Source organism: Tyto alba, unplaced genomic scaffold, assembly GCF_018691265.1.
Source record: "Tyto alba isolate M040663 unplaced genomic scaffold, T.alba_DEE_v4.0 Super-Scaffold_3, whole genome shotgun sequence".
Classification (NCBI taxonomy): domain Eukaryota; kingdom Metazoa; phylum Chordata; class Aves; order Strigiformes; family Tytonidae; genus Tyto; species Tyto alba.
The window spans coordinates 17,855,579-17,877,342 of NW_024881304.1; the positions used below are offsets into that span (position 1 = coordinate 17,855,579).

The following is a 21,764-nucleotide window of genomic DNA, read 5'->3' on the forward strand; positions in this document are numbered from 1 at the left end:
TTCCAGCCGAGCCCTCGTGTCCTGCCTGGCTCCGGGACGCCGATGCCCTTAACGTCAGGGGCGCCTGGCTGCTGCCCACCCCCCCTGATGTCAGCAGCAAACTCGCGCTGGCTGCCGGCCCGAAGCTCACAACATAATATATTGACCAAGCAAAACCAGAAGCCAAACACTTAGGTCGTTCAGAAGGCCTCATTTTAGGTTCTTGTTAAAGGAAGAGACCTGAAAGAGGAAGGAAGTTCACCCAGATCAAAACCCTGGGAAGCTGCCATCTCTGCCCGGGAGGTTATTAGCGCAACATCTCCAGGACCCTCCGAATTGTCTCCCTGACTTAGGTACCAAAGCAAGTCAGGTAAGTGGCCCATCCTTCAGCTTCCAGCAGTACTCGTTTAAAACAAAAAGTAGGGAAAAAAAAAAACACAGAAAAGACAGTAATGTATTGTCTACCTGATTTGGTGAACGAACCTTAACCCTGCATCCTGTGGGATGGCTTCAACAGCCTGTACTGATTTCACGCAATGCATTGGCTTCTATTTTACCCCAAGTGGAACAGACTCAGCAGATTAGGGAAACCCAAAATTAGGAAGAAAACGCATTTAGTAGAAAAATCTAGCACCATATAAATTGCAAACATCCTAATAGGAATAGTGGAGGCTGTTTTGAGAATGGTATTCAACTATATTCCTGCTTTAAAGAATTTCTGCAACAAACCCTATCTAAAGCAAGAACTCAGCGAACAAAACAAAACAGAAGCTTTCCCTAATTTGCATTCAAAGTAGTTAATTTCCTGGATTGACTAATGGATTGTTCTTATTGTAAACTTCATGCACCCACATCGATACTCATTTCTCATCTAAAGAAATAGCCAACAGCAGTGGTAGATTCCTGTCTGCACACTGCATCCCTGTGAACACCTCCAGTGCCTCATTAGCATCGACCCACTGTAGCTTAAATAAAAGCAAACCTGCACTTGCCTAACATTAGTAGTACGGTCTTGAACTGTCCATCTTCACAAATGCCTCTCTCTTTGCCCTTACTCAAGGACAGAGACATTTCCCCCATCTTTCAGATGGCTTAAAGTGCTGTTCTCAGCCGTTCGGTGCTCGGTGCATATGGTGCTCCCCATGCCATCTCCCACTGCAATCTTTCTGCCACTTTCCTCGCTGGCCTCGGGCTTTCTGTACAGGTGCTGCAGCAGACTGCTTCTTTACTGCTGATTTGTGCTGTCGTTATTCACTCCCTCTCCTCTCCTTGGCTCCAGTCAGGCTGTTTTCTTCTATGCTGGGTTGTTAAACCAACGTATGAATAGCAGCCTTCCAAAATAAAAAGGCAGTGTTAAATCAGGTAGGCTTTTCTTTTGACCTTCTATAGGGTCAAAATAGGTTGAAGGTTTTTTTCACCTGTATCTAAACATCTTTCACAGTGGCAAAGGAGTAAATTACATCACATCCATCAGCAGTATGATAGAGTCTTCTGCTGTGAATGTTGGAGTACAAATCCCACAGCCAGTGAGGAGAGGGATTTTGTCTCACCAGTGCACGAGACAGATTACAGCTTCTTCAAACCTCACTTTGTTTTGGTTTCTGTATTAGAATCAAGAGAGATTTCTGAGTGAGGAGCTAAACCAAAGTGTCAGTGGGTGGGTAACCCGCAGGGAGGTCAGCATTTATACCCAGCTCCTCCAGGCCACATCATCTCAGCAGCCTTGTGACACTGGTCCAGCAGTGGCACAAGGGGGTTCAGGTATCCAGGAAGCTCAGCAGGATGGAGAGAAAGACAATTTTTCTATCACAAGTAGGCAGGGAAGAGGGCAACCACAGCAGATGGCAGAGAAGAAGAAACGAACAGTGGCTTGTGCTGAACGACTAGCTGTCAGAGTTTCTGGAAAAAAACAACCAAATCGCCACATAATTGCACGCATCCCTCCCACGCTGCCTTTCACCCCGCACGGAGAATCCACCTGCGCACCCCTGGGGGAACCAGAGGCACAAAAAGGAAGGTGCCCGCACCAGCAAGGCGCTCTGGCCAGCTTCTGATGAGAGCAAGCAGGTCGTGCTCTGCCGGGCAGCGGCGTGGCAGGACCGCTCCTGGCTCCTCCGCTGCCCGGCTCCGGGGAAGCTCAGACCTCCCTCCCCTGCCCTGCCGCCTCCTTCACCACCACGCATCACTCAGCCAACTCTGACCACACCTTTGGAAGCCCAGAACGCTCAAGCCTTGTAATTTTATTGTCGAGGTCCAAGTCAGAGCAGAGAGTTTAGAGTTTACTCTCTTTAACATCTTCTGTAAAATTAATTACTGGTCATTTGACAAAATAAATTGACCTTATAATAAGGTTTCTAAAAATGTAATTTGTGTAATTCTTTAAATTACTTTCTGTACACAGTATCAAGTTCTTTCCCGCCTTACATCTCCCCTAATGCCATACTCAGTGAGCATAAGGCAGGGAAGAATTTAACCTCTAATATATGGCGTATGCACTTATTTCCCTAGGGAACTGACCCGATCTAGGGCATTGGCTATTTATAACACATTCAAAAATAAATCACAAGGCAAAACGGTAGAAAAGCTGTTAAGAAAGGCTATGCTTGTTGATAAAGCTAGAAAAAAAGTAATATAGCTGTGTATTCCCATACAAAGTTACCTTCACAATATGCTGTAAATTTTAAATTGTTACTAAACCCATGTGTTACTCACAACTAAGGCAACTCTCTGTAACGGGCCGCATGGTCAGAGCAAACTGCCCCCGCTGCACGCTCATCAGTCCAACCTTGAACAATTTCTTCCCTCTTTGGCCCACGGGATTTGAGGGCATGGCTCAGGACCAGCTCCCTCTTGAACGAGATGGCCTCATCCGCACTGCACACCCGCCGGGACCCGGGCGGCAATCCTACGGCACAACGTCCGTCCAAGAGAGCTGAGACGACGCCCGGGACGTTTCACAGCTCATCGGAGCTGTGAGACGGCGTGATGGTGAGAATATGCACTGCATCTGTGACAGCAGCCCTGGAGAGGTCCCTCCTGGAGGGAACTAGCTGGCTCGTTTCAAACCAGCATCTAGCGCGGACAGTCAGACGGCGAAGAGCAGGAGCAAGCAACGGAATGAAGTTATTTGGCAACACCGGTGGGCCCTGAGTCATTTCTTGGATCAGATCTTCAAAGATAGTGAGACAGTCAGAGCTACAGTCAAGCTTTGGGAGAGCTTCACAAGGAGCAGACAGTGGATAAATGCTCCAAATATCCTCTTACCTTCTAACTGTCCCGTTTTCCCATTGCTTAATCTTGCTTGTTGCTGCAGTTGCTGTCAGCCGACCACGTGGCACGACGCCGCAGCTCTGGAGACAACACTGGTTATACTGGTGGGCTGAGGACACCGGACAGTTTTTATTCAAAAAAATCTAGGACAGTTGAGGAAAGCTCAGGTTAAGTTGATTCTACTGGATAATCTTTCTGAATAACAACTGCATTTGGCCTGGAGCAGAGGAAAGATTAGAAATTTCCAACCATTAATTCTCTTGAATACAGCATTTCAAGCATTCCTCAGAAGCCCAGAGCATTACCTGCTCATGGAACTACTTTTTCCTCTGCCACCTCCAAAGCAGGCAATGGCAGAAGGTGTCGTGGGCAGTACTTGCCCGTGGTGCTGCATCTCAGCGTCTCCGAGTCGGAAGGTGCACGACTCAGGGGACACCCCCAGGGCTGGCAGGGACTCCTGCAGCCGGGAGGGAAGAGATGGCATTTCAAAACCAACTACAGTTCTTTCATTCTCTCCGTGTTTTTCAGGATAGATGTGAGCATTTGTCCCTTTTCATCCTCCTTGCTAACTTTTATCAGCCGAGAAAACCATTGAAGAATGACACTTAAACAGGGAGACAGCTTACCTGCTCCAGCAAAGCGAGACTCCACTAAGTCACTGCACCAACTTCTTATGATGAAATATTGATGGAAAACACTGTAACACAAGAAGTTTCAAATCGCTCAGTCCTTTATAGACAAATCTTTTCTGTTCAACTGTAGCCTAGCGGTACCAGATCACTTTTCTAACTAACATATCAATAACACTGACTTTTCATAAAGGGCAAACATATCATGTGAGAAATCTCAAAATATATTCATTTTTTTCAATTTGCAAATTTTATTTTTTTCTCATTTGTAATTTTCAGCAGCACACTGTGAAACAAAGGGAACGAGAAAATATTTTTATATTCTGAAGACATAACTTTTCAATCCTCTGTTCACTTTCCGGTGGCAAAAAGGAAAAGGAAATAAAATAAATTGGAAAATTTTTTTTGTACTAGAATTACCCCAAACCGTGATCAATGCTTTTTTTAACAGGGAAAGCTGAAGAAATCAAAATGTTTTCATGAAACACTGATTGCAACAATACTCTGACAAAATAGTTTTTCAGTCAAAACTTTTCACTGGGTCCACTTAACATGGTACGTGTAGGCTCAAAAACTTGTTTCTAGAGTACCAGAAGGCCAGAGGGTTTTGTCTCACTTAGCTGCTTTTTTTTTTTTTTTCAGAATAAACTCTACATATCCCTTGAGGTCTTTGCAACTGCTTTATGGAGCTACATAAACTCTCTGCCTATCTTAGATGTGCCGGATCAACTCACATCCTAAGCGTGGGGTCGTGGTGGAGCTCCAGCCAGCAGAAGCTTCGCGGCCGCAGGACGATGGGCACGAGAGTGCTGCTGCACCTCCCCGGAGCCATCAACTAATCTTTGGGATCTAATTAATGACACAAATTATTGGTTGACCTCCTAGTGAAACTATGCGGAGTTCTAACTAATTGATAAAAAACTGAAACTACCAAGGATGTGCTGAAGCTTTGTTCGGTAAGCTTTGACACAGAGGTGCTACATACATTGTCTCTGGCATGTTGTGCAGAGTTTAGTGACACAGATCGAGAGGCACCAGATCATGACATGCTGCAAACATGAACTTGGTGAGATTATGCGAGTAAAATATCCTTGCCTGAAGCCACGCCACCTTGCTGGGGCAACATCCAATCTCTCATGCCAAGCTACATAAACCAGGGTAATGAGTGAGGAGCACTTAGATGGCCCAGGAAGGGACACTCGGTAGTCAGCACGTAGCACACTGTCATCTTGGTCAGAGGCACATGAATTTCTAGCAAGGAAGGGACACCTTGCCTTTGCACGAGTGCCTTTTGGATGAGTGGCAAAACCCAAAGGACAGCTGAAATAATTACGGATCCTGTTGTGGAAGTTTCTCACACAGGTGTTTTCGTGGTGTGAATATAGCTTGGAGACTTAAGAGCCCTTTTGGGCTGTTCAGGAATAAATGAAACCATATACCATCCTCTAAGCTCTTTCAAGAGAAAAAAAGCTGTGCGTACTTGCAACCACACCAGGCAGTCTACAATCAGAAGGAGAGAAAGAGCGGCCAAAGCTGAAGGTATCTCCTTCCCATACAGAATATATTCACTTCTTTCCTTGAGCTCTCTCTCTCTCAACTGCACCTTTTATTGACAGATGCAAAGGAAGACTAATGAACTATTGATAACCCTGGCACAAAGGATTATTAGACAAAGCAATTTTATTTTGTGGGCATTGATTTATATGTCCCAACCCCAGTACAAATGGAAACGGTAGTTTAGACAGATGAACTTGAATGCTAAACAGGTGGTCATCCTGTTTATTCCTAATACCTGGCCTCAATGCACTTACAGATACATTTAAATGTACCTCTGTGTACTCTATATACTTATAGATACACTTGAAGAGTTTCTAGATAATTAATGGTATTTGGAGAGAAACCTAAAGCAACATAAAAGCAGGGCTGCTGTTCTGAAGGGCAGGAATCTTGACAAGCCATCATACTGAATAGTTTTAATTTGAACTGGTGATTCCCAAACACACAAAAAAAAGGAGATGTCCAGATACAGAGGGAATCCACAAGTAAAGATATGTGGAAAGAAGGGGCTTGTCCTAGAACACCTTAAGCAGCCTATAAGAAGTATGAAATTCGGTGGCCTGAGAAAAAAAGGAGGCTGAAACAGGAGAGCTTTTAGCATTTTACTGCAGACACAACCACAGACCCGTCCACCATCAGTCCGTGGTGATATCCAGGAACTCTGTCCAGAGCCTCTTGGAGAGCTGGAGCCCGTCCAGAGCCAGTGAAGCTGCTGATTAGAATCTGTGAGGACAAAAACTGTCTGATCCTGAGAACCAGGCAGACATGGCATCCAAATTTTAATTCTCTGCTTCTGCGGCATTCATCTGACATTTAATTTGACAGCAACTGCTGCATTAAGGGCTGTCTTAACCCAGATGGAATTATGAAAACAGTAGTGAAATTTGTCCTCTTACCCTGGTGAATCCAGAGGGAAATTTCAAAGACTAAAACACAGAGGCCTAATTTTGCTGGCTTCCCAATGGCAAATATGTAGCCAGCACCCACTTTTGTCTTGAAAAGCTTCCTCTAGCTCTCCTGGTGAGTAAATAATCATCTCTTAAAAAGAACTGCCATTGGCCTCCCCACCATCATGATTAATACTTAATCCCTCCAGATCACAAGCTCAGATAACACGGTATGAAGGGCACGTACACAAGAAGTGATCCGACAATGCTAAGGCAAAAACAATCCCCAGGATTTCCAAGAGAAGGCTGTTCCGCTTGCAGTTTCAGTCTAGAAAACAGTAAAATAAAACTGCACTTTCATGAACTTTTAGAAGAAAAAGGTTTAGTTGTTTGCTTTTTTTTTTTTTTTTTTTTTTTTTTTTTTAATACAAGCCACAACAAGAGGACACTTCCCTTACCTCAGGCTCTGTTAAACATGACACTCAAAAGCCATCTCCAGTACTCCAGGGATTAAATTATTTTCTGAAAGCCAATTCTTTCCCATCGTTATTACTGGTATAAAGCTGTGAGGTTTTTTGCTTCCCCCCCCTTTTTTTTTTCCAATGCTAGAAATAGATTAAACTGGCATTTCAGGATGCTGAGGTGCATTTTCAGCTGAGCTCTGTGGTTCACAGCGATTTATCAAAAATGACAAGATTCAACATCCAGGAGATGTCTCATAGTGCCCAGGAGCTCAAAGAACATGCAGCAGTTCCAACAGTAACCAGAGAGAAATAAGGAAATTGTTAGAAAAAGAACCATGTGGTCCTTGAAAATCAAGGGACTAACATGAATTAGAAGATGCTGTGCTGATCAGCACTGTCCATTAGTGAGCAACAAAGAGTCACTGCCTGCCTCCTCAAAATGAAAAAGCAGGGAAAGCTGCCCTTCATTTCAGCTCCAAGGGCTGTTATAAACTTCCTCGCAGTTACCTGTCAGAGCCTCCAAGATGCAGAGGTTTTCTCCCGTTCCATTTGCAAACAGCTTGGTATTAGCTGGGAAGTGATGAGTGTCTATTTGTGGTCACTTTTTCTAAGTTAAGCTATCAATGGAACAGTAAAACTTAATATTCTGTAAGTGCATTCTCTTTTTCACACGTGCACGCACAGCAAATTACGATATATTTGAAAAAGGCTAATAAAAAACTGCAATATCTGGACAGTGAATACTTACAAAGTACAAAATCATCTCCTCTGCATAATCAGCCTTCGCTTGGATCACCCTGCCTAAGCTAATACTTATGATTGAGAGCCACCTTGCACCCAGACTGCATCATTTCTACTAAAATTAATCTACTGTGGGTGGAAGGGAGGCACTGACAGAGGCTGGATTTCACCATACCAGAAGCAGCAGCACCTTTTCCTTGTGCCAGAACAGGTCCAAGCCCGCCCTGTGCTCTGTTGCTGCAGAAGCCCTCCTCACACAGAAATAAAATACAAAAAACCTGGGGCTATTTCCAAGTCCCCCCCAGTGAGCCAGGTAGGACTCTGCAGAGAGAGACTGGCTGCCTTTTTCCTCTTGATTCCTGTAACGAAAGTTAAGGGAAAAGTTAAGGATTCCTACAGTGAACGTTAAGTTAATTGGAAACACCAACACGTGGTGCTCTGTATTATTGTGCTCTCTAGGTAATTTTTATTTAGCGGTGTCGGTCTCTCGCGTGTACATGGCAGGTGTCTGTGTTGTCTCTCTGTGTCGCTGCCTGTATTTTCACCTTGGACAGACTGTGCTTTCAGCACATTAGGCATCCTCACATCCTCATCTGCAGCCAAGGGAGCACTGCTCTGTGTTACACTTGCACCTACCTTTCATTTAGGTGTATTTCAGAAAGGGCATATTCCAAGGTTGTACACAATAACAAAGAGATAACATAAAAAAAATTCAGTATCATAGTACATAAACTCAACCACCTCAAGTCCACTCCAATATTTCATTAGCTATTTCACATGCATAAACTGAGCTGAAGTAACTAGAGCTGTAGACAAGGGCAGTGAGTATAACCACAGCCAGATATGAGAGCACCCAGGTCTCTCCTAATAAATAACGATTCTAATAAACCCCTATAAGAGACGTCCATTACAAAGCCATAAGCTTGCATAGCAGAAAGGAATCTGAAAAAGAGAGCTCCACGGTAAGAGAAGATCTGCACTCAGGTAGGACTTCACAGGTCTCCTAATTTCTTTGGAGCAGTCAAAGGCAAATTCCTGCATGGAGCAATAACGCGCTGGCCATCCTCCCCTCCCTCCCGTGCACCAAGACCTTCTCCTTTACAGATGTGGAAATAGCCTGAAGGAGTTAGGCTAATCCAGATGAGAGCGAAATGGAAATAACTCCCGTAAAACCTTTGGAAAAGCTTAATCCAATCTTCTCTTCTCAACTAGATATTATTCCCCTTTCACTTGCCCTCAGTGGTGATAAACTGCAGACAAAAGCGATAAGGGACTCACACACCTCGCATTTAACCACTCGTAGTAAATACACTTCTCGCTTTTGCTTATCTTACAGCCTAGTATGGATTTCCTTTTAGTAACCTCCTGAATTACAATCAAATTATACTTTCAGGGCCATTGAATTGCATGACTTGCAATACCTTAATGGGTTCTGTTCCGGCTCCTCAGGAAGGACTTGTAATCCCTGTCGTCTTCTATATTGCAGTGAGACTTACGGATATGCCTCACTGCTATGCAGAATAGCACGTACCCTACATTTAGCAGAGCAAGTTCTGTGCAAACAGTGCATGGGTGAGTGAACTGCCTCTTCTAAGAAAAATTTTAATAGCATATGTTTCTCCTTTTGCCTTGCAGTGACAGTACAGGGTCTGAATGGTACAGTAACTCCTGAAACTCTGTCAGACATTTATTCAATTTGATTTAATGGCGCACAGTCTACATGCCAGGTGTCGGATGCTCTGCAAACTATTTGAAAATAAATGAAAGTATTAATGCTCAGAAATGGTGCGGCGTGCCACATTCCTCTTGACACCACTGACAGCACGTTTCTTAGATATGTTTTCATCCTATAATGCAGAAATTGTCGCTTGCTTAGTTATGGGCTACGCAGCCAAGAAAATATAGTATCTGGTCTATAGCTGTGCTGAAATCAATTTCTGAATTATACAAACGTTTAGGTAATTGAAATGAGAGAGAAGGAGAATCAACGCAATCTCAAAGTCCTAAAGAGACCTCTTGTCAGGACTAATTGCTCTCCCCTGAAATTCTAAAAGTCAGGATGGTGTCCAAGGTAAACGTGCTGATTCCTCAGAAGCCAGCGCAGCTGCACAGCTCTTCTCCTCCTCCTCCCGGCTCCCCCACTGAGGAACCAACGTGAAAACCAGAAAACACGTATATGTTTATATTACTCACACAGGACTAAGCCAAGAGCTACAGCGCTGTGCATCTCCTCTCCCATACTGCCTGACAGAGTAAGAAGTACATTCTTTAGTCCTTGTCTGCAGCCAGAACAGCTCGTCACCTCGTAGTGATCCTCTGGCTGAGACTCAGTCGTCACTGTGGCCGGTCACTTCTTCAACTGGGCAGACTCTGGGGCAGAGGCACTCAGCTGGTTTTGGAAATCAGATCTTTTAAGGTGTTTTATGCTGACTTCCTGATGAGTTTCAATAAACTTGACAAGTATCTTTTCCTGCTCCCTCCCCCAATACTTAGGTACTATCCTGCAATTATACTGAGTAATAAAATAACTTCTTCAATAAGGTATTTCCAAGTACAGTTCAATGAACACATGAATAAGCAAATACAGTGGTAGATTAAGGGATTATTGACATAATAAAGTAAGAAAATGAAACAAGGTATTGAGATTTTGAGATTATACTTTGCAACAGTGGACAAATTATCTGCTGCTGAAGAGAGGTTATTATTTTTGGAGGGCGTATATGACATCTCTAGAAAAAAGATCACAGTAGGTATCTCTGAACACTTCCTCCATTGATAGCAAATCAGGGCTACGTAAATAATTAAGAAATTCTGCTTAGAAGACAAAGCATGTAGACAAATTGCTTAACTTTCAATACTGCTGATTTTTCATCAGTTTAAAAAGTGCCATACCACCACCCCACCTACCCCAAACACAGAAGAACTGGAATAGTCAGAGCTAATTTTCAAAGTTTCTATTGGTTTGAGCAAAATCACTTTTTCTGTGGGTATTCCCACATAGGGGGTACCTTACTTCCATTGACTTTGCTCAACATCTTGAAGAGCAACAGCACTTACAAGAAAGCAGTTATTTAACAGAGATTACAAACATGGGGATTGTCTGACCAATGCAATTCTCATTGCTTTCCAACAAGCTAAACTACAAGTAAGCTTGGATCTGGGGAGGATCTGAAAGGATCCCAGGTATGCAAAATGCCACTCCTGTACCTAACAAGGTAGCTCTTATTTAGTAGATTTTACAGCTACTGCATCAAAACCACCAGCAGAGACGGCACGGTATTAGCGTCACGCCGGGTGATTTTCAATCCGAAAGCGCAGCGAGGGGCAGTGCGGACACTGCGGGGGGAGGAACGCCTGCACCTTCGAAGAGCAGACAAACGGGAAGACTTTGCTTCTACAGGAACCAAGCACGCGGCGTGTCAAAATAGCAAAGTTTGAGGCTCGGCGCCACGGGCAGAAGTCATCTCCCCCGCCGCCCCATCGGCGGGGAGAGCCCCCAGCGGGACGGTGGGGACCTTCCCCCACGCGCCAGCACGGTGACCTTGGGCAGCCAGCGGCCCGTGACACTCACACTTTTCAGCCAAGTACTTAATCACCAGGTCCACTAGGAAAAATTACACACTCTGGAGATAATCAGAGTAGGAACTTCCTCTGCCTGCAACTACTAGGTACAAGATAAAAATCTCTCTTCTCCCTTTATTCCATCGTGCTTTTTTTTTTAAATGTTATCATGTTTTTTCCAATTGTATTCCCAATAAGCCATCAGGTAAGAAATAGTGTTTGCCAGCCCTGAAAAGAAGTAATCTTTGCTGGCAACATCATTTATCAGGATAGGGGAAAAAAATGTTCAAATAACATGTAGGAGGAAACTTCCCCATAAGACAATTTGAAGAGCTGTCGACAGGCACCAGATGAATGGAGAGAAGCACTGGACGCCGCACACCAAGCAGAGAAGAGAGGGAATGGTTTTCAGCAGCACTGGCTTCAAATGGAAAATTAATTTCTTTCTGACTGGGTCCAAAGTGCTTTTCATCCTCACCTTCCTTCAAACACCCCGGGATTGGAGTCTGCTGAGTGCAGCGTGTGATGAGAAGCGATACGCCAAAGGGGGACATCGCATCCCACACAGCCCCAGCTCAGCTCCTGTGGCACCTGCGAGGTCACGGAGGCCCTTCCAACATTCACACACTGTGTATATTGGACTAGAATATTCATTATTTGTGCCACACGGCTGGGGGAGAAAGCCTGCCTCCATGATTTGCGAGTATAGTTAAGGCCTCGGCCACGCCGCAGGATTTCTGCTGGCCACACCTGGCACTAGTTTCTCCCAACGTTAATGTTTCTGATAACAAAACAATTTCTACCTTAAAACAGACATGCTGCATTCACATGTGTAGAAAATGGGTGAATATTAAAACAGACATCGTGAATATTTGAATGCATTTGCAAATATCCCTGCCCTTTTGTGTTTTGCACAAATATTGAAAAGGAAACCTTCCTGGGAGAGACATTCACCAGCACAGAAAGTTTTTAAGAAGTAACTCACTTAAGTTACAGCAGATATTCACAAAACAGATACTTTAAATTGGTGTGTATTCACAGGAGAAGGTTGATTCTAGGAACCTCCAATTAGGCAGCAGAAACTTTTCCTACGGCTTCCTCAGAAAAGAACTAAAGAAAAAGACTTACTTTGATATATTTTTCAGCAAAGATTTTTGAAATTGGAAATATAAATGTGAGGAAAAGACAAACTTCACCCGTAAATTATTCACTCAGCATTGTGAGGGAAGGAGATGCCCCAGCAAGCCAAGCTGGAGGCAGCAGCTACATGTAAGTCAAGTATATTAACTGTGTGCAACCAGCACCTGCATAGCTAGTGTGTACCAGCTTTCCTGAAAGCTCTAAACTGGGGTCCCCAGCCCAGGGATCTTCCTAATTAGAGTAATTTCTAATAATCTAATCTTGCATCTTGACACACAGCAACATGTCAGGGAGGTGGGTTTCTGTGCACAAAACCCCGCAGCCACCGACTCCAGCCACCTCCATCCCCTACCTTTAGCTAAGGTAGCTGTAATTTTAATCTTTAAAACAGACAGAATCGTCCCTTTTCCTTTCATAACTCTTTGCACTGTGGTCACTTCTGTTTTTATGTCAGCCTAGTGTTTATGATAAGATGCCTAACACTAACAGAACCTAAAGCATTATCAACAACAAATATTTAACCTTTCAGTTGACATGATAATAAAGGGGCATGAAAACTTGTCCATGTAATTCCACCTGGAGGCTTTCTTTGACACACAAAACATTGTACAGTTGTCCAGTTTTGTTAGATTTCCTCACGTAGATGAGGTTTTCAAACAAACCAAATTCATAATATTACCCGATGTGTTCATCTTTCTTTCCATGGGAATATGGAATGGAAAGTCTGTGAGTAGGAGGTAACACCACAAACAAGAACAAGTACTGGTTTGAGGGCTTGAAAGTGGAGCTTTGAATACTCTGGCCTGTCTCTGGATTTTATTTAATTTACAGAATTTTATGGTTTACAAGATGGCCCAACAAGGATAATTAGACTAGAAACATGCCCGACAATTCCAAACGCTCTCTGTCAAGCATATGGGCTAACACCTATTTTTATTAATTCTCTGGTTTTCAAGGGAGATACAGTTGAATTAGAAGCAGTATGTAGGTGGCTCATTTTTTGCCTCCTCACATTCCCTTTGACAGTAGTTTGAAATAGCATTCATCAAACAGTACAAAAAAAGTTGAAAGAAATTAATTAAGCAACCTAGGAGGAAAAAGAAGACGTCTTTTCAACAGTACTTTGATTATTCAGTCCTATAGTGCTGCATATTGTATTTTTCTGAGCAGAAAAGGCAGAATAATGCAGTACCTCTGCACAACTGTGAAACATCCCATTTTGAGCATCAAGTTCTGAAACAGAAGTAACTGAAACCACTTTATCGAAGCTCTGCTCTGAAACTCGTCAGTACCTCATTGCTGGCATCGCTCCTGCCCTCGGTCCTTGCAGCAGGACCCCACGGGGCCAGCACAGCTCGGCAAACGTCCGCTCAAATTCCTTCATCACAGCAGCCCTCCTCCAGGAGGAACCGAGGTTTTCAGGTCCTCCTGAGATTCCTCCTGCATTTTGGCTTTAAGGGTTGAGAGCAGAGATGGTAATGCCATGCTTCGATTTAATTTTATCAGATTAACAAAATCCTGTTGTGTTTTTTTTTTTTTTTTTTTTAAATCCCGCCCCGCCCTGGTCCCGGTGCCACGGCATGCCCTGTGCCAGGGGATGGGGCACGGGCCACCCCGCTGCCCTCCCGGTGCCCAGCCAAAATAACCAGAGTGGACCTGGAACTCGCATCAATCCTCCGACGTACGTGGCCTAAAGAAATCCTAATGGAGCAGGAGACTGCTCACCAAATTAAATTCTGTCTATCTAAACTAAACAACTACTTAGGTACAAAAAAAAAAAATAGCTATGAAAACATGTACGTAAAGACCCTCGTGCCTATTTCTGATTGCTGGAAGACTCCCAGCTACTTTATTGAACACAATCCTCAGGTAATTCCTAATTTCGTGATCGTATTATCTGTTCTTCAGTGTAATAACAAAGAAAAGACCACAGATAAAATGGCACCAGGTTCCGTGATTCACAACGAATGTGCTCAGTACTAAGAAGCCGTGAGGAAAGGATTAGCTGTGCCTTATGCAGGCATCTTCTAAAACACATAATTCATCTTTCTCATCGGGTGCTGGTTTTACACGAGCATCTCTTTGCCTTCCCATCTACCCGGCTTAGGGGCTTCTAGCCCTTACCAGCAACCTCCAAGAACAGAAGCAAGCTTGTCAGCAGCAGCGCATCAACCTGACTAAACCTAGCTTGCACTCGAGGACAGGACTGAGCGCAGGAAATCTGGATTCTCCTTTTCTGCCTCCACTCCCACCTCACCTCGGGCAAGGCTGCTGAAGCCAGGTCACCAGTGGAGCAACCTCCCTCCGGCGCTTCGGGGTGGTGGGTGCTGGAGTTCAGCACGTTGAGGGCCAGGAGCTGATCCGCTCTGACACTCTTGTTTCTCTCTGTAGAGACGGGTAGGAAATGCTGCTTCCAAGAGGCTCTGGAGGACTTAGTCTGTAATTGCTTGTAAACCACTTAAGTGGTAAGTGATACAGAAATCCAAAGTGGTAATTGTAATAGAGGCTTGAGATTAATCTATTTTTGGCATGTTAGACATACTTATGGACTTGATTCAAGTCAGTTACTGAAAACTGTAAAGTATCCAAAAAGTCATAGAAAAAAATGGTGGGATTAAAACAATTCCAGAGGTAGATCAAATCTTCAAAACACTCTCTGAAACCTATTGTTATGACCTGAAGATGAAGCCCTCTTGAACATTTTCTGTTCAGAACAGGAGACAGAGACCTGGGAAAAGCCATGGTAAGTTTTATGTCAAATAAAAGGTGCTCCAGCTTTGGATTCCCAGGAAAGTAAGTGACAAGAGGATGCAATTCCTCTTCTGCTTATCCCCAGAGAAAAACTGTGCTAGGCAAGTCAGCGAGCAGAGGCAATGGAGTCTGCCAAGAGGGGCTAAGGTCCCCAGTGTTAAACTTTTCATCATCCAGGATCCAGGGTTGAGACTACTGAAGAACAGATACTGGGTTAGACTTTGCTCGCCAGCCCTCAAGTGAACCGTGACTAAGAGAAGACATTAATTAATGACTATGGCATGGAAACCACAGGCAGAGTGGTATCATTTGGTATTATTCTCCACGTCACACAGTGAAACTGCCAGTGTGCTAATACACTATTTGGTAAGAGCAAAGGACCCAGAAACCCTTGGTTTATCTCCCAGAGACAGGTAACACCAGTTTACTATTAAGTGCTAGAAACATCCTTTTTCCCCATAAAGCTGCAACTTGCCCAAACCTTCCACAAACATTCACTTTACGTAGCCTCAAGGTCAAGATTACCCTTTATTAAAAAAAAAAAAAAAAAAAAAAAAAAATTCAATCATTTCCTTCCCATTTACTTTGGATTAGTGCATGTTGTGTCAATAAGGACAAATGAAATTTGCAGGCCAATATAAACTCTCACTGTGGTATGAATGGTGCTTTTTTTATAGACTTTCTACAAAATAAAAGGTGACTGATGCCACAATATGTTTTAATTATTTTCTTCATAAACTATCAAATTAAATTTTAAGAAGCTGGAGACGTTATCTCTTATTAAATTGTGACTGAACTCAGAGATGTAACTTTTAATGAAACTTTCCACACCAGAAAGCTTTTTTGTAATTTTAATAATTTTCAGCAGCCTGCCATGTACAATATCTTACCAAAGCTTCTTATTTTCAGGTTATTGCAATGGACTCCCATTTTGTGTGAACCAGCAAGAGCTTCCCCATCTGCAAGCTCTTTGCTCGGCCACAGTCCAGCCCCCTGTATGGAAATATCAGGATTTTCTACCACACATCACCGTGCTCCGTCATCCCATCAGCACAGCGGGCAGGAGGTTGTTGCGGGCAGCCCTTGAGCCCTTCAACCCAAGCCCAGCCCAGCCACTCTACATACAGCAGCAGGAGCAATATTTAGCCCTTCTGAGCCACCTCATCACACACAGGCTCCGATATTTTATCTGGGATTTTCTACTCACCGTATCATGAAGTACCGTCCCAAAGAGCGGTACAGAATATCTCAATGATGAGCACTGCAGCACCAGGTAAGCCACAGCATACCTGGAAAACACGTACATTAATCACCACCATGTTCAAGGGAAAACTGTTTTCACTAAGTTAAGCAGCAATACAGTCTCGATTTAGTGAAGAAGAAACAGAGAAAACTAATCTGCAAGTATTTGGCTTGTAACACTTAATGATGAAATCATGGCACATTTTGGGGCCAACCAGCAAAATACAAAAACTGCAGAAGTCACTGGATCATATTTTTGGATCATGCCTTAAGGGAAGAAGAGCAGAAACAGAGAAGAAAATGCAGCAGCTGGTAAAAAACATAAATAAGAATAAGATAGAAAGCGGAGAGAAGAGGAAACACTGAAGTTGCCAGGAGAAAAAAAGAAAGGAACAAAGAAATTGAAAAAAGACTCTCAGTCTGCTGAAGTTTTCACAATTTCATAAAATGTATTAATGTAGCAGAGAGACAGGGTAAATAATCCACAAACCAGTCTCTGCCTCAGATAGGAGTGGAGTATACAGGTTATTTATTTTCTTATTTCAAGCTCTGTCAGTCGGTGTGGTTCACCACGGCGAGTCCCCGACCTCCCTCCCCTGTGCCCTTGTGCAACTCATTACAGCTGATCTGTTGACCAAGATCTTTTTGGTCACACAGTGACGGTCCCATGGGCTCAATTTCTGTGTCCTCCTTTTGGCCAGTAATACCTAAATCAGATAATCAGAACACTAACAAACCATCGCTCATCAAGTCAGGGATATAAACACTATTTTTTCCAAATAGAAATTTCTTTGTTGTAAGTGGTAAAATACTGGTGTGCTGCTTTTTTTTTTTTTTTTTTTTTTTTTAATTTTATTCATGAGCTAAAGTGACTTTGGACAGTCACAAAATACTGGTAAAATACTGGTGGGTTTTTTTTGTTTGTTTGTTTTTTAAAATTTTATTCATGAGCTAAAGTGACTTTGGACAGTCACAAAATACTGGTAAAATACTGGTGGGGTTTTGTTGTTTGTTTGTTTTTTAAAATTTTATTCATGAGCTAAAGTGACTTCGGACAAAGCAATTTTTTGCTGTGCTCTGAACAGATGGTTGTTCCAAGAATACCAGCATCCTGGCAGCGTCAAACAGACTCGACCTTCCCAAGCAGCACTGCAGACTTTTTATTAAAAGCAAAGAAATAAAGAACCACCTATGTATTTCCAATTTTTTTCGGGATTATTAAGACACTGCCCATGGCGCTAGACAATGCGGGCACACGCTGCATTCAAAGAAAATATGAAATTCTGCCTCAGAGAAGCGAGAACGGCTTCTGGAGTTGTTGTGCCATGTTGGTGGTGCACAGCCAACTCCAACGTCGCTTCAGACCCAGTCTGCAGGAGCAGAAGAGAGGAGGGATGGGCTGTGAGCCCCCTCCATGCCACCTCCAGCTCATCCTGCCCTAAGGAGAGCTGCTGCTGCACACCCCAAAGAAAAACCTCCCAGCAGCCCACAGAATATCCCAATCCTAACGTTCAGGGTTTATTCAGCAAGGGGCTGGTTATAATTTCTCCATTATAAATAGCTGAAGTAAACTGTAAGCCTTCAGCAATCGTTGGCTAGCACAGCTTTAGGGATCTGTATCAACAGAGCCTTCAGAGGGAAGGTAGCTCATTTTTTCTGCCTTTTTTTTTTAATATAAATAAGCCTATTTTTAAGATCATTTGAATATGACCTGTGCTAACTTTTTCAGAAACCACACAAAAAATCCAAGTCAATTTTACTGCACTGCTTTTTGTTAAATCTCTGTGTCCTTAATCTCGAGGAAGAGAGAGGCCCATTATCCTCCTGGAGACAATTTTGCTTTTTTACCCTATGTGAAATACGTTGTACCTGATTGCTGTCTACAAAGAAATAAAAAGTTTGGGGGACAGCGCCCAGGGAGCAACTCTTGCCACTAGATCAATACCTCATTACATGTTAAACATAAAAGTTAAGCCGCCTTTAGTTTCTAGTTGACAAAGAGGGGCATAAATACCCACGCTGTCTTTTGGGGGATTTTGTGCAAATTACTCACTTGACCTCTTTCTAAGAGCAAATGAAAAGATGTCACCCTTCCTGCAAGCACTGCCTCTTGCCCGCGAGCTATAAAATATCGCAGAGGGATTTTGAAACGAGTCCCGTGTCAGCCAGAGAACGTGAACACAATAATCTCAGCGGGTGTCCCCTTAGATGATAAGACGAGGATTGCAAGTCGGATGGAGTCAAAGAGCTGAAGCTCTCCTGCATTTCCAAGACAATCATGTGCGAAAAGTGGTTGGGCCAAAACAGTCGGACTGCTGCAGCCCCGCTTTAATGCAGGAGGCAATTACGGACTTTTGAGGCGCGAGCGCTATCGGAGTGAAATCCTTTCCATTTGGAAGACAACAGCGTCTGAAGTGAAAGACCATCTTGGAAAAAGGCGAACGCGGCGCTTTAGTGCAAAGCGCATCGCTTCACGCAAGTCGCCCTGGGTACTCTCTGGCTTTTAATGCTATCGAGAACCACTCGTTATTCCTCTGACTCACACGTTTAACTAACTCAGAGCAAAGCTTTGGAACCGGGGAAGCAGGATCGGAGAAGAAAGCTCTGCTCAGAAAGTCTGTAATATGCCTCCAGCAGAACATCTTCACCGTGGGCAGAGGAACCCGTTATCTTCTCTTCTACGTAAGGCACAGAAAGAGCATTACGGAAAAACAAAAGGCACTTCTGCTGCGGGGCCATGGGGGGCACAGGGGAAAAAAAACGGAATTTAGGTTCAGAAATATTTAATAGACCAAACTGTAGAAGTTTCTCTAGAGTATGGGCAGGAGGCACGTTCGCCACTAACCCCGTATTCAAACACAGGATATTCTGTTTCATGTTTCTAACTTGGAGAGAGATATCCAAGTCAGTAAAAATGCAGCCCAATGGAGTATCAACAACCTATGCCATGCTTAAAACCCAACCATTCTCCTCCGCCGGTGTCCCCAGTTTACCATCATTTAACACTGAATGTTATTTTAAACTCTTTATTGTTTAATGATTGGTGGGAAAGCAGAGAAAGGATGAACGTCTCATCCGGCGCACGGGATAATGAAACCATCGAAGCAGTGATCCAAACTCAACTTTCCAACTAAGTGGAAATTTGGCCCTGAAAGTATTCATCGCATTTTTTTTCTGACTTCACCATTTTATTTCAGCTGTCAGAGCAGCAATATGAAATAACATTGTATATTCATAGTGCCATCTGCATTACAGTACAAAATCTCCTACCAATCAATGCAAGTGTCCAAAGAACACTTCCAATTTGTCACAATAACCTTCAAAACTTGACAGAAAATCATGCAAATTATTTCTTTTGGATCTCTGTGTATCTGGTGATTATTTATACATTGCCAATACCATTCTAAACATTTTCATTTGTTTTTCTCATATTTCTCAAAAGAAAGGTGGAACTGAGAGATTAAAACCTGCCATAGGTTGATTTTGCACTTTGTGCCTGTTTTGTATTTTTGGACATTTAAGAAACAGTGGTATGACTGCACTTGGATAATTACCAGAAAAAAAAATCAGTGTGAAAAGGCTTTAAACTGGCATGCCTCAGAATATCAATAATCAAGCTGCTTTGCTCAATTCCACATTTTTTCCCTCTTTTATAACAAATTTTAGATTTTAGTGGGAACAATTACACTAAAAGAGGACGGAATTTTTTTTTTTTAATCGTCAAGCATGATAACCCCATAAACTTCAGCTTTAGCTTTTAAAAAACCTGCCTTTTAAGGAAAAAACATCAAATGCCAGAGCTCTGAGGTCCCTGAACAAGGCGCTCACTGGTTTTATGAGTCAGGAGAGAAGCTCGTAAAGCCAGTAACCGCGGAGGTGGCTGCCGGCACCGAGCTCGTGGGTGAGGCTCACCCTGTGTGTGTTTTCAACGCGGGCCGGTGACACCTCTCCTCCCTCTGTGAACATCTGGCCAGCTGCAAGTCCCCCAGCTGTGTGCTGGGGGCTTACCTGCGCAGGCAGATGCTGCTCATGCCATTCCCCGTCCCTTTAGTGAAGATCGGTCGGGGTTAGAAGGCATTAAAGCTTGTGGGAGAAATACATTCCAACCTGGAAACAGCCTCACCAGCTGGTTCCATCCAGCTCCCGACCAGCAATCCGAGCATGGGCCCGATCTGCTGAGCTCTGCTGAGAATATGGACCACAGCGAGTCGCTTGGCTTTGCAAGGCATGAGAAAGCCGGTCCCTGAGCTTCAAAAATAAAGGCAATTTGCTTTCAGCACAGAGCATTTTCTACACGCGTTCAGTATTGGGAAATGCAGATTACATTGCAAGTCTATAAAAAGCTCAGTTTAAATAACAACTATAGAGCTTCACAGGAGACAGTGTTCTAGGACAATGGGCAGACTACTGGGATGCGCCTGTAAAGGTCGCACCATAAGCAACTGTCTGTACAAATTTTATGACTGGAAGCCTATAAACAAAAAAAGTGAAGAAGGTAGTCAATACCCATTACCAACCAGAAAAACAGACCATATGCACTGTAAAAAGAATTTTAAAAATAGTTAGTGGTGGATGTGCTAAGAAACCCATCAGAGAATTCACAAAACTTTGAGAACAAATCCAGCTGCTGCTGCTTTAAATCAGAATTCTGCATTTTGCATTAAAAATTGATCAGAGTAGTTATAGTCAGGTCAAAAAAAAAAAAAAAAAAAAAAAAAAAAAGAAAACAAAACACCCCATTGCTGTTAACAACCTGTTGCAAATGGTTATATTGGGCAACCTTTTTGGAGAGCTCCTGTTCGGGGTGGTGGAAATGAACTGTTGAGAGCCTGGAGTGCTGCTCGACGAGGTGCTGCTGGCAGATGCTCCCGGCTGAGCTGGTGCAGCGTGCTGCAATGCAGCTCTTGTGTAACCACCCTCTACGCTGGATGTGTGCAGCAGCTCTCCTCGCTGGCAGGACAGGATGCAGTGCGCAGGGAGGGAGACCCGTGGGAGGGGAGGGGAACGCCCGCAGCACGTGCTCCCCCTGCCTTGGTAAAATGAGCAAACCTGTTAAACGGAGATGTTCCTCCCTTCCATGAGATGAACGGGGCCAAATGCCACCGTGCAGGGAGACACGGTGACCCGACCCAACCAAAACAGTGGCTGACGCTTGGCCTTCGGTCAGTCAAACACTAAATAAAAACCTCTAATATTACCAGTAAAATAAATCCTCTAAAGAATGACACAGCTGGCCGCGTGGCTGGTACAGCGCGTGCATCTACAGCTCCCGCTCCCGGAGAACCTTCTGGGAAGTAAAAGTTGCAAATGTCAAACACGTAGGAGAAACGGGCCATTTATTCAAAGGCACTCTACAAAAAAAAAGAAAGAAAGGTGGCATTTGTCAAATTAATTATGCTCTACAAATCATCTCCCCGCTCACTTCCCTCAAGAATTTCCATGGCGTTGCGGCCGTTGCTTCCCGACCTCACCGCCTCAAGGACTGCCCGGCTTCCAATCTCAGAAAGGCTTCCGCCGCTCCCGGATCTAGGGGAAGGACAGAC

General features: G+C 43.7%; 1 long non-coding RNA gene across 2 annotated transcripts; it reads right to left on the reverse strand.

The window, feature by feature from the left end:
• Positions 1 to 2,404: 2,404 nt before the first annotated feature.
• LOC122154054 lies at positions 2,405 to 16,249 on the reverse strand. Of its 2 annotated transcripts, none has more exons than XR_006165989.1 (3): positions 16,187 to 16,249; positions 3,876 to 3,946; positions 2,405 to 3,392 (listed from the first exon to the last, which is right to left on the reverse strand). It is a non-coding gene; the product is annotated as an uncharacterized LOC122154054 (long non-coding RNA). The 2 variants fall into 2 exon arrangements; XR_006165988.1 differs by lacking the exon at positions 16,187 to 16,249 and adding an exon at positions 13,521 to 13,623.
• Positions 16,250 to 21,764: the final 5,515 nt, after the last annotated feature.